This window comes from Bombus vancouverensis, chromosome 8, assembly GCF_051014615.1.
Source record: "Bombus vancouverensis nearcticus chromosome 8, iyBomVanc1_principal, whole genome shotgun sequence".
Classification (NCBI taxonomy): Eukaryota; Metazoa; Arthropoda; class Insecta; order Hymenoptera; family Apidae; genus Bombus; species Bombus vancouverensis.
In genome coordinates this window covers 6,991,055-7,004,382 of record NC_134918.1, presented here as the reverse complement: position 1 = coordinate 7,004,382, position 13,328 = coordinate 6,991,055, and the positions used below count along the sequence as shown (strand labels likewise).

The 13,328-nt window shown below is 36.4% G+C and overlaps 1 protein-coding gene and 1 non-coding gene across 4 annotated transcripts in view; both read right to left on the bottom strand.

The window, feature by feature from the left end:
• Window positions 1-13,328, bottom strand: part of LOC117164778 (xaa-Pro aminopeptidase 1) — a 46,371-nt gene that overhangs the window by 31,121 nt on the left and 1,922 nt on the right. The window lies entirely within an intron of this gene.
• Window positions 52-124, bottom strand: TRNAA-AGC (transfer RNA alanine (anticodon AGC)). Its single transcript has one exon. It is a non-coding gene; the product is annotated as a tRNA-Ala (tRNA).

Genomic DNA, 13,328 nt, shown 5'->3' with positions numbered 1-13,328 from the left:
AAGAATAATTTAGGAGAAAAAAATATGAAATAAAAAAGAAAATATAAACTTTGGAGGCGCCGGGTATCGATCCCGGTACCTCTCGCATGCTAAGCGAGCGCTCTACCATCTGAGCTACGCCCCCTGTTATTAAAATCTTATCTTTCCCGCGTCTCGATGCCGCGATTTAAATTAACAACTATAAATTTCATTATTTTTCGCAATAAACTAAAACATTCTGATAGACGAAGTTACTTTTTAACGTTGAAATAATTTTTCATCGTAATCAACCTTTTATCCACTCCCTTGTAATGTCCTTTCCTAATAGTATAACCTTTATGTCACCTACGAACTATTTTTAAAAACAAAGGCTTGTTTCTTACGTTTTTTATAAAGTTAAAAACGTATTAAGAAACGCAAAAAAGCAATGCTGCTTTAAATCCGTATATAAAATTCTGTTGAAGCAAGCAGTAATTTTACGTTATGGTACAGTTTTATAAGAGTTATAAGAGTTATAAGAATGCTTTAGAATCAAATTAGTTGCCCATCAAGATGTGTCGCTCGTTGCATCCCCCACTTGTTTCGTTTGCTTTCTCATTTGACCACATGGCGCCACTTCGTTCGCAGGATTGCAGAATCGTGAAAGAGGATGAACTCAGTATATACATGTTATAGCACAAGTACTACACGTTGTCAGATTATCTGTTAACTTTCTTGTATGCGAGCTACTATGTTTCTTGAATATTTTAAGTCAACTTTAAAAAATTTCAGTGATAAGCTTGCAAGTTTTTATGGAATGTTGTGCATAATATCCCGATTTCAGTAAAATACGAGATATGTACATTGCCGGGAAAAGAGAAAGAATAAACGAGTTTTATTTAATACGATAGGATGAAATAAAATAAAATAAATATCGATCGTTAGAAAAATAAATTACACGTATATTATACTTTCTCTAAGTTACTGATAAATTCCAATAAGTGAGAAATTAGAGGAGCAATTCCATTTAAGTTTTGACTTTTGTAACTTTTAACTAGCCATTTAACTTTTGAATTAATTTTCCAATTTGTTGACCTTGCAACGATGACGCCTCTTATTCCTAATTTACACGACTATTTGGTATTTTTACCATAGCATAGCGTACATGGTGTAATACTCCTACTTACACCAAATACTCCTTTCGTTTCTACTATCTTTCAACCTACTTTCTTCAAAAATATTTTATCCCAAAAATAATAAAGAAAATCAATTTTCACGATACACGATACCCTCATTTACTAAAACATCCTCCAATCTTTAATTCACTTCACATTCTACGTATGTGTTACTTTCTAAACTTCGGAAATCTCTCCACCTCGTTCCCAACTTGTAACGCCAAGACCGATAATTTTTCCAACTCTCGAATTTCCAATCTGCCTTCAAAACTTGTCTTTCGACTTTCCCTTAAACTCTGCTCTCGGAATATTTCTCATCCTTTTTCCTATCCATTCTTCACGCACGAGCGGCGCACAGGTCGTTAAAAAATCACGACTCGGATGGCTTAACACGGGATTACAGCTGGTCGAAGAGAGCTCATCGGGTACATGGCAAGGGATGAAGCTATAAGGATGGGGTGGGTAATCGATCAGGGCCGCGCACTCGATATTCCATCGCTTTGATATTCGATTTGCAGGCGATTCTATCGGAACATCGACGTAGACGGAACGCAACAGTATCGTTCCGCGATAACCATAAACAGAGTCAGCCAACGTTTATTGGATTTCGAGGTGGCGGCGTATCGGAAAGAGAAAGCCGATATTGACGATGAAAGTGTGACCGAGAGAAAGAGGTCCTGCGAACCTCTGTGACTCTATGACAGCCTGTTACGTCAGCAGGCCTCTTTTCCGATAATTTGCCCCTCATTAACGTAAAAGTAACGCACACGCAGTTGGAGGGGATGACGTTTTGGATTTTACGGCTTTAAAACGTCTACGTTCTGCCTCCTTTCGATGGCTGCGGCCCTGCTCACCGTTTGCTCTTATTTTCCGATACCACAATCCACCCTCTCTTTTTATCCATTCTTTATCGCTCTACGTCTGTGTCGGTTTCCTTCCTGTCCCGTGATTTTGTTTTTTCGCATTTCGTAGCGATTTACCGATGTTATCGATAAGTATAAGTAAGGAGATCCGAAAGCGCATAATCGTAGAAAGTACGTATGATATAGAGAAATACATCGAATATCGAAAGTACGAAGTATTAGAGTGGTTTTTGTAATGCTTATCAGTAGATAAAACAATTTTCTATCGAAGATCTGCTTCTTTAATTATATTTTCAAGAATATAAATTTGCACAAAAGTGCGCAAGGTCTATCGACAAGCACAGCGACAGTGTATCAAGCTTCTATAGCGTTGGTCAATGATATTATTAATGAGAGCGATAGAATTTTAAGATCGATTCGAGAATCTTTAACGTTTTAAATCTCGTTGAGAAAAAATGGATCGAAAGTTTCTTGGTATCGATGCATCTACGATTTCTACAATGTTCGATATTTACGACGAAATCGAGCGGGTTTAATATTTCGTATTGTATGTTTATCGCCACTGTAGCAAATTACGCGGCAAATGAAGATACATTAGATGACAGTCATGTGAAACAGTGGCAAATTACCTCGAATTGAAGCAGTGTCTTTTAAACGCTCGAAATATTCCCTCGCAGTAGAAATTCCGTTTTGACGTAACGTCGTCTACTTTCGGATATTCGGACGTAAAAATACGTGGCGCTATTTCTGCCGGATAATTGTCTTTCGACAGCCTGTCTGGTGATCTAAATCGTATCGTTCTAAATCTTGCGCAAAGATTCGCCTTCAATTTCAACGACAAACAAAGAAAAATAAATAAAGAGATATCGATGGACGTTGGTAGAATTTCACTTTCTTCGTTTTGATCGTCTCATTGAACATTACAAGGGAGAAGAGTAAATTAGAAATCAATCGATGGTCGATCATTAATTTTACTAATTTTCTACTAATACGTTTCTTCTATACGGATGAATAAACATTTTAATTTCTGAACGATCTTATCCGAAATTTATAATGCATTTAGATACGTAACACGCGTATACTTCTGAGTTGAAGAGATTCGCATTTTCAAAGGAATTTCTGGTATGTTTATTATAGATAGTTGGCCAGCTTTCTAGTAGCTTTTGTAGTTAGGCTAACACTGTTCAACTATTCAAAGACTGAGCCGTTCACTGAACTATTTGCATGTAAACAGCTGTAGAACTAACAAATTTGTTATTTCATAGCCAGGAGCGTGTATCGAGTGGCCGATACGATGTATCATATTTGTAGATTTTAAATCGGTTTACGTACGAAAAGTTGCAACAGATTTGAAAATCGAACTTACAGGAAACGTTCGAGCTTCGATTAATGGGACTATTATATCGTTAGAGCAATCGTTTAGACTTAAATTGCTCTTGATGAGTATCTTCTAAGGCAATGTAATCTTTTAATCGTGTATTATTTAAGTACACGGTAGCAATTCTGTGATTACGTAAGCAATTTCGCATAAAGTCGTCCCGACGATTTAAATTGCTCGTTAAGTATTCGAAACAATTATACTATTTTATGGTTTGTTCAGACATCGAAGATATTTCAGAGTATTAACTCAGTCCTGAGTTATGGTCATGGTCACGCATGATGCGCTATGCATAAAACTCCTTTTATGCGTTTCGTGTGGAGGATGAAACGCGCGTGATATTACTCATAGGCTGACCTTTGTCAGTTCTTGGACGTTTATCGGTTGCATTTCCGCTGTGAGAAAGCGCGACAGACGAGAAAATGCGCACAGTCACTGTGCTTGTTCCACCGGTTCGTTCGTTCCAAACGGTTTCTGTTATAGCACGGTGATCGATGCCAATGATTATGACACAGCTGTATGGCTACTGAATATCCCGCGTGAACTAGATCTACAATGTTGTGGAACGAGATCTGCGGTAAATTCGTATATAATTTAGAATTCAACGATCTTCGTATATTTTAGAATAATCGTAGAACTACGAAGCGGTCCGCTAACTTTATTTAACGTTATCCGCGGTAGCGTTCGCATAACAGAAATTTCGAACTTTCAATCGCAGATTTCATACTATGAAACTTTTAATTCTATAAATAAACGAAGTTTCCAAATAAATTTGAAATTTGAAATTTAAAGTTGGAGCGCTTGAAAATTTGAAATTTCTAAATTTCCGACTTCATAAGTCCAACTACCCGAATTCGATGTGTATTTTTAACTTCTTTGCACGTTCCTCAAAGAATTAGATATTACGGTACGAAGAAATGATTTCTCTAAGAATAAATCCGACGAATTTCACTTTTAATAGAAAACACTAGGAGACACGTGGCTTTGGATCTCTTATTCGAGTTCCAAATTTATTCATCCACTTCGCAGAAGTTTATCTCGTTCTTTCTCTTAAACGGATTGCTTACTAAGTTTCCTTCGAAAACGATGAGACGAAATCTTCGTAAAAATAGTGGCGGATCGGTGAACGTTATGGTCAGAGGTTACATTTGTAGAACACATGGCGGGTGTTATGTCACGAAAAGGAACGTCGAGTCAAGTGCATGTCTGACCCAAGGCGCCATAGGAATAACTTTGAAGCGTGCTCGCAAACTTCCGTTATTTATAGTACAACCTGACCAACTACATATCTTGGGTACGTTCACCGGCCAATCGAATCTGAATTCAACGTTTCGGTTTCGGCATAATGAATGTTATGTGCCGTTCATCCACCGTATCTCTACATTACTCGTATTTGCATCTACGCTTCGTTTTCCGCCGTTTGGCCGCATTATCTCACGCGTTCCGAATTTCACGGGGCAATTTCCAACAGATTTATTGGGTTATACATCGTGTTATTCAAGGTTCGCGAATGATACCTCGAATGAGAAGATTTTCGCGAATATTTGGATCCACGTGTAGTTTGATGTACGTATTTCTGGACAAACTCGTCATTTTTTATTGGACGCAGACGAATTAGAGAATTTTGAAAGAATTAATAATTGAATTATACTCTGGTTCATCGTTCGTGTTCTTAGGTGAAAGTTCATACGGATGATCACGAGTTATAATCATAATCGAAATTGTATAGTTGAACTTCATATAGTGGTGTGTTTTATTTTCTTCAATTTATTTTACAACGTGTTTAAACAAATTATTCGATCGAAATTTTACGATAATTTTAGTTTAGAACGTTAGAGGATGTTACGCGAATTTTCTCAGACTTTTTAATTTCGTGGCAAGCGTATCAAATATGAAAAACTCGCTGTTACAATTTAAAGTAAGTGTTGATAATCGATGCGATTTGGTATTTTGTAGATTTATTATCTTGTTAGGCACGGGCAAATAGAATTTTAATCGGATTGATAAACTGGAAAATTCCTATGAATGATCGAATGCAACAAGTATAATTAAAACTTTAAGACAATAATCTCATTCTACATGTAATTACATTATTTTTTCATACTAAGTATTTTAAGGTAGCAACCTCATGAACAATAGAAACTTTTACCTCCGTTCTACACATAAAACATTCAATTATTCTTTCATCTTACAAAAAAATACTATCGCTATGATTTCATACATCTGCAAACTCCGTTTCCGAATATTCCTTACAAATTTATCTTCTGAAATCTTTGTTCCACGAAAGCCTGATCCAACCTAACATAATGTTGCGTCTTTTTTCCATCTCGTGCCGTTTAAGCAGGTAAGTGGATATCTCGTAGGTCGTTTCATTCTACCACGAAGATGAGTCTACGCGACATTTTTGGTGTTTCACGCGCGAAAGAATTCCGCCGTTGTATATTTAGAAATTTGCTTAGTCATTTAAATCCCGGGCTTACCTAAGTCTACTCGCAGTAACTTACACGTTTATAAGCGAATCGTGTGAACGTTTTCGCACATCGTGAGATATAAATTTTAGGCCGGTTGCACAGCGACGCGATGATAAATCAGACGATGAAAGATTTAGCCGGCAGCTTTATAAAATGGACTTAACAGGTAATGGGGCACAAATTCTCTGCTCGCATGACGCATAGCGCCGGGTATTAAGAGGCTCGTACACGAAACCAGGTGAATTATTCCATCTCATTTTGGGAGCTTATCTTATCGGTGGCCGCGCGAGGTGAAATGGACGTGAATCTGATAAATGAATCTCCAGTTCGTAGGCTCGTACGTTTCCAATTTATTAATGTGCACAGTAGATTCCGAATTGAAATCCTTCCTTTGAAGAAACTGGTACTTTCGTTGATTATTGCTTACTAGCTTAATAAATGTCGTTTCTTCACATTTAACTCTTTGCAGCTCTAGTAGGAGACAAAGTGTCCCTGCTTTCTTATTATTTATTAAGTACGTATATTTTTATTTATGTATATATATAATTATTTATTACGTATCGGCGAGTTATTGAAAAAATTCGAATTCCGCCTAATAATTAAACATCTAAATTAATTTTCTAAATTTTTCTAATCGTTTTATGTCATATAATTGGTCGTTTATAAACAAGTCAAATCTACTTTGTTATATCTTTTTTTTACGATACAATTTCTTGAAGTTTGATAGAATTAAAGTTCTAAAATATTATAAGTTTGACGTTAAAATGATAAAACATCGGACGGTTGCTTTGGTTTTTGTATTAGGTTGTTCAGAAGAGTCGAGATCGTTGTTATCTTGTCTGGTTTGGTAGATATTCTGCAAGTATCTACGTTTTATCTCTTTCGGAGCGCAATATGCAGAGACGGGAGTTTTCGACGATTTTCTTTTACGGACATAGACTTGATCAAACTGCCTCGAACTGCTTTTACGAAATTGGAATCAACAAACTTATACGATGGCGAAAGCAACGTATCGGTGTCTATTTTGTTGAGAAACTTCCAGTTTAAAATACCTACACCTATCGATACTTTCCACATCGGAAACGATATTCATCGTGCAACTCAACTACGTAAACTAATAGTAAGATCATTTATTTACGTAGATATATCTTTCTACAAATGATAATTTCATTCAACGAACATTTAGTATTTCGTAGCGTTTCTTCAACAATGTGACTGTTCTTCTATATTTTGCGTCGATTGGAAATATTCCAACACGAATATCGAATTTTAAGATGAGCGTACTGTTCAATGAATAAGTTGCGAGATTGAATTTCAAAGAATCTCGATTCTCCGTTTCTTGAGGAATAATAGAACGTCAAATATTTTCCAGCAATCTATTCGTCACGAAGTAGAAAGAAAATTGGCCAAATTTCCTCTGAATACCGTCGATCGAAAAAGTTGAGTCGTCGAATTGGGTGATAGTCCCTTTTTGAAGTTTGTAAGTTCGAAATTTCCATTATGAGTCATCTTTCATGTCGCTCTTCGATACACGACGAAGAGTGGCTTAAATTCGAATAAAACGCTATTTTCCCCCTTCAACCACCAAAGAATCTCCAAAGAATTATGTTAATACACGAAGATGCAAAGTGAATAGTAAAAAGGGGTTGTCGAGTTCAGTCGTACATTTCGTGAATCATCCCCAGTGCATCTGTTCGGTGATATATCCGAGCAACTGGTTTTTAAGGATTCTCGAAAACACGCGTGACGATGCGTGCAAATATAAATCAACAGCTTAATGGCGTTCCCCAGATTTTTGCAAAATCAACCCTCGCGAGATTCTTTCTCACGGCTGACTTGGTTCTTAAATTAGATGCGACGTAACTCCGCAGATTGTCGAATCTCCTATAAATTATTAACCCGTGGAAGAATCCAAGAATTTTTTCATCGTCATGCGAACCTCTCAGAGGTCGAACCGATTCGTTCCGCTTTTTGTAAATTTCGTAATTCCATCGTTTAATGATTCATCTTAGATTACAAGATTATTTGTGGTAAAAATACTTTGCCAGAACGAACCGTTATGGTTGCAGTGATCGATGGTTACTGTAATAAAACAGAATAAATGTTGGACCGAACAAAAGCCACGTGCTTCATGCTGCAGGTCGATCGTTGAATGGAACGCGAACTTCGTTTAAATAACAATTCTCAATTCCTTGACACGTTCATCTCCGAACTCGGACACAAAGTGGCAACTTAATCTCAAACTTCGCGTTTACACACTGTCAACTCTTCCTCACGAAAACTGGTATTTGATCGAGTAACTAAAAGTCCGTTAGGAGCGGAATAAATATCGAAATTTTACGAAGCAACTTAAATATCTTATTGCCAGCTGCAACTTTGTTCTCTGATATTTCCTTTTAACTAACAAGCTACGATTTAATTAACTTACGTGTTACAATTAATTAAAGATAGCGAAGAGCTTGCAGAGAATCCGTACATTTACTTAACTCGTAAAATCAAGTCGCTACAGATGTGCATACTTGACATTTTCTAATCGGAAATGACGTCGATGAATCGTTAAAATTAGACAGGTGAAAAGACAATGGACATGTGTGTTGCATCAGTCTGATCGCTTGTTCGACAAACCCGGAAGCGATAAAACAACAATATCGACGGAATTAAATGACGCGATCATAACAGATTATCTGAGCAACGTCATAAGTCAACTGGGGAGTACTGGGACCTTCTATCGCACTCAGACAGGATGTAACATTGAACTTAACTGGCTAATAACCTCCGGCTATATCCAATCTATAGACAAACTTTTGATCTTTTGATGCATCAGAGTTGCAACGTTGTATGACGGTGAATTATGCGAGAGACATTTCTATTAGTACATCGAATCTTTTATTCGCACGAGTGTCCAGTGTTCGAAATAAAATTTATAAGCGTTAAAGTAAGCTTAATAATGTTTGCAGCAATCCACACGTAACCGTGCTATACGTTCGTTGGTATCTGCACGTGCAACAAAGTTGAAACGATGGATGAAAACCATTTAACACCTCGCTCACGTGTGTCACGTCTGTAGTTAAACACTTGTCGCGTTTTTCTCGTTAATAAAAAACGACGCGCGTGTGGGTACGCTAAGTATGACAGATGACGAGGGACCAGCTTCGTAACGATTTGCACGGGACATTTGCAGAAGCGACAAACGGTGCAATTTCGCAATGAAAGATGATCCGATCTGGTGGGTCCGATAGAACCCGGAATATACCCGGATTTTTCCGCGACGTTGTGCACCAGAGAATAATTATTACACGCTGCGTGTTATTTTAACGCTAGATATATCAAACTCATCAAAACGACACGCCACAAGTTTTTTTCTTTTCAAATGATTAAAGTATACGAATAATTGTGGAAAAATTAGCAACACTTTTATCATAATTATACATGCACAGTATATATTCGCTAGTCGATAGTTGTAGTTCTAATCTGTTGATTGATTTGTCTGTCAGTTAAGAGCGACTCTTGGGCGAGGCAAAGCGATTACCATCCACGAAATGGTTTTATTACAAATCGTTTACTTTAATCGCGAGTATCTAATAAACTACAGAGATTTCCGTCGTTTCTTACTTGTAATAGAATCTTCCAGTAAGTGATTTAAAGGAAGCTTTAAAAATTCCAGTTCTAAAAACACAATGATTCTTATCAATTTATTTACACAATCCCACACATACGCGGGTATCATTCGCTTTTATGCGAGCACACAAATACGCGTGCAAAGAGATTCTCGAGCGTCGAGAAGCCGGAACAACTCTCTTGTTTAGTCAGTTTAATAAATCCTCGTTAATAGTAGCAGCGTTAACAGAAGTCGCGACGAAAGCCCGTTTTTTTCGTCGGAAAAATAGCGAACAGGCGGATTAGCGTTGGCCGGGCTCTCGTAAAACTCGATTTTCGCGCGAACAAACCGTCCATCCGGTGATCGGTTTATCCACCACCTCCCTTTATCCTTTTCCGGCATTTTTATTCTTTTTCCCCTCTATGTTTTTGCTTTTATGCCTGGCCAGCAACCGAGAGGATCGGTACTATCGTTTCCGTCGATCGTAAAGCTGTGATTTAACAAGCCACGAAAAAACTCGTCGACGTAAATTCATCGATAGTCTCGCGGCGAACGAGTAGCAAAACTGCATCGAGAGTCCTTCCGGGATCGGATTTTTATCTTTTTTATGCACGTGGAACTGTTCCAACGCGGCGACCAATTCCGCTTATATTTTTTTCTCTCATCTTTTTGTTTCGTATGCACCTCCTTTCTCTTTTTTATTTTCTGTTTTTTCTTTTTTTTTTTTGGTTGAACTTCACGCCACTTGTGGCAATCGCAGCCGCGAATCGTTTAAACGGTGTTACTACATTTTTTCGAGAGTATTTATGTAGATATATGGGTACGCGTCATTCTTTTACCATCAGGTTGGAAAAATCGTCCTATTTTCTTCCTCTCTCTAATCTGTTTCGCACGATTAAAATCATTTTTTTCAGCCACTCGTCTGCAGCCTTATTTTTACCGACGTCGTCTGCACGCTTGATCGTTCAAGTCCACACAGTACCTTTTTTCCTCAGCTTTTCGCGTTTTAAAAAATCCGCCAAAATTCTTCAATATCCTTGCAATACTTTTGCAAAATAATTCTAGAATACCATCCAATAGGTTTTATTTCCATATGTTACGTTAATGCTTTTGAGCGAAGCGAGACTCAAGCAGAAATATGTGAAAAACGAAAAATTACTTAAAAATGTAACTTCATACAAAAATATAAATTCTGACGACTGTTGATTTACAATTTTTTGGTATATCACGTATCAAATTGTTTCGTTTAAAACGTACTCTAATGCGTAAGAAACAACGAGCCGAAACAATTTTACTCAGACGTACTAATTTTCCCTGATTTATCCCCTTCCACGATCTATCTATCTTTAACTTGACCCAGAAGCTTCTGAAAGTAAGAAAAATCGCGTATACCATAATCAAACACGTGTATAATCCATCAAGGTTGCAAAACGCGTTTATTTTCACACGTGTAACATCCGTTTTCCGTCGTCTGGCGTCCAGAAATCGCAATATCGTTGCTCTACTCGGGTCTTACGTTACATCCTATCCGATTCAACGTCAATATTTGACAAAGAGAATTACATTTGTCCAATCGATGGATCTTAGGCTACAGTTTGCTGACGTTTATCATAGACGACGATATAGCATGATAACATGCACGTGGTTTGACCAGCGCGTGTCAGCTTTCGTTTTGTTTGCTCTTTCCACTAGTCGACGAAATTTACATTAGAAACACAGATAATTCAGTTGCTATCCTATTAAAAGTAAGATATTGATGTAGCGTTTAATTAAATCTTCTACATCCATGGTATTTGTACGAAATAGATTAACGTAGAATATTGAAACAACGTAGTATGATATTATCGTTGTTTCTACGAATTTGTATGTATTTTTCTCTGTAACTCGTAAAGTAAATTATCGTTGTTATTTAGGTAGATCATTCGATAGAAATTTCTCTCGTCGATGCAAAAAGTCAACATTTATAATTTACACGCTGTTCTCGTCCAAATGAGTTACCCTTAAAAAATTGTAATTGAAAGATGTATCTTCCAAGTGAAAAGCTTTTAATCTTTAATTCAAGCTTTCTGATTTCATTTTTACATATATGTATATTCATCTACGTATTATAACTAATATACTAATATAAAACGTACTAACAAAATAATAAAATTCTTAAGAATTCGATAGAAAATAGCATAAGACTTTACTTGCAACTATTCAGATATTTCTCTACCAACATCGTTATCGGCTGTTACAATGAAATCTTGTTAATTCGTCTTATTAGCGAATAGTCGACAGCATGATTTTCTTGCTGCGCAATCAAAAGATTACACGCGTTCATTAAGAAATTCTTAAGAGATACAACATTCTTAAAAAAGACTCGTTTTCTTAATTCCTTTCGCGAAATAGTTAAAAGCTCTGAGGAATATGATGTGAACGCGTCTTAACCTGATTTTACGTACGAACCACGTGTCTTTAATTAATCAGAAAGCTCCTGGTTGCGGTTTATCGACGAATGCAGACCCTTTCAACCGAAAGTTTGTCAACACGGTTAACATTTGTGGACTTTGCTAATACGCAAATATCGTGAGAAATTTTCTTTAGCATTCGTTACATTTAGACGGCTGAAAGCACTTTTCAACCTTTTTCTTTTTCTTCTCTTCTTTCTTCGTGGTTCCTTCTGCTCCATAGAAAGAATATAAAATATTCTACGATTCTGTTCGTCCTTGGAAGTGTTTCCATCGTATTTCTAATTAAATGTTCCATTGTATAGTTCCTGTCATGTTCATGGCGCTGCTATTTTATTATTATTGGTCTCGAGAAACTAGCTTTCCGGATGTGTTAAGTAGATTGTCGCTTATTTATGCGAGGTATTTCATACATTTCCTTGGTTCTATTAAAGTTGTAATGGAGAACGTGATGTTACTGTCGCGGAATGGCAAAGATTTTTACGTAATTGACCTTTGTTTTTTTTTTACATTGTTCAGAAACGAGACTAAAATACGAAATTGCTTCCTACGTCTTTTTCTTTTGTTATATTTTATTTTATCAAATAATATATTTCAATCGATAATTAAATAATAATAATAATTTATTTAATATAGTTCAATTTTTATTCTACACTTTTAATTTTCGATATATTTTTGTCGTTAATTCTGCTTCGTTCTTTTAGTAATTTTTGAGTTAATTGAGTTAAATATGAAAACATTGTTATTATTATAAATGATGTTTCGTTTCAGTAGCACGTTAAAGTATTTTCCTGAAACGCTTTATTGATACTATCACATGCAGCGAGGAAGCAATAAAAATAACCAGAATGCGTAATTGTGATCAAATTGTTATTAAATAACTTGCATTTTCATCGAGGCCCCATTACATTTGTTTAAACATTCCACCGTATCGCTTCGATTAATCATATGAAGTCATCTATACTAAGAGTATTCTAAGAGTATAAGCACTTGTAGCCTTCGCTTCGATAATAAACTATCAACGCAGGCGTACAATTGCAGCTAACAATAAATATCGACTGTTTTTCTAGACGCTGCCTTCGTTAAAGCAGCTCTACACGACGTTCTTTTATTACAGTTTCATTTTAAATCGGCGAATTAGAACTATGTCTCGTTGAACTTTGCCTCGCCACCAATTTCTGAACGAACCATTTAGAAGCCGTTAATCAACTTCATCAAATGAAAAGTGAAGAAAACGTTAAACAAGAAGTTTATAACAATCCATAACTTACCTAACGATACCTAATCTAATGCTTGTCAATTCACTAACGTTATTAATTGACGAATCATCGCGCAATGAATAAACTTCCTTTCTAAATAAATTACCACCTTTGTACCATTTTATATTGAAGGAAGCCAGATAAAATTTTCCACCTAATCTGACTAACGATTAGAT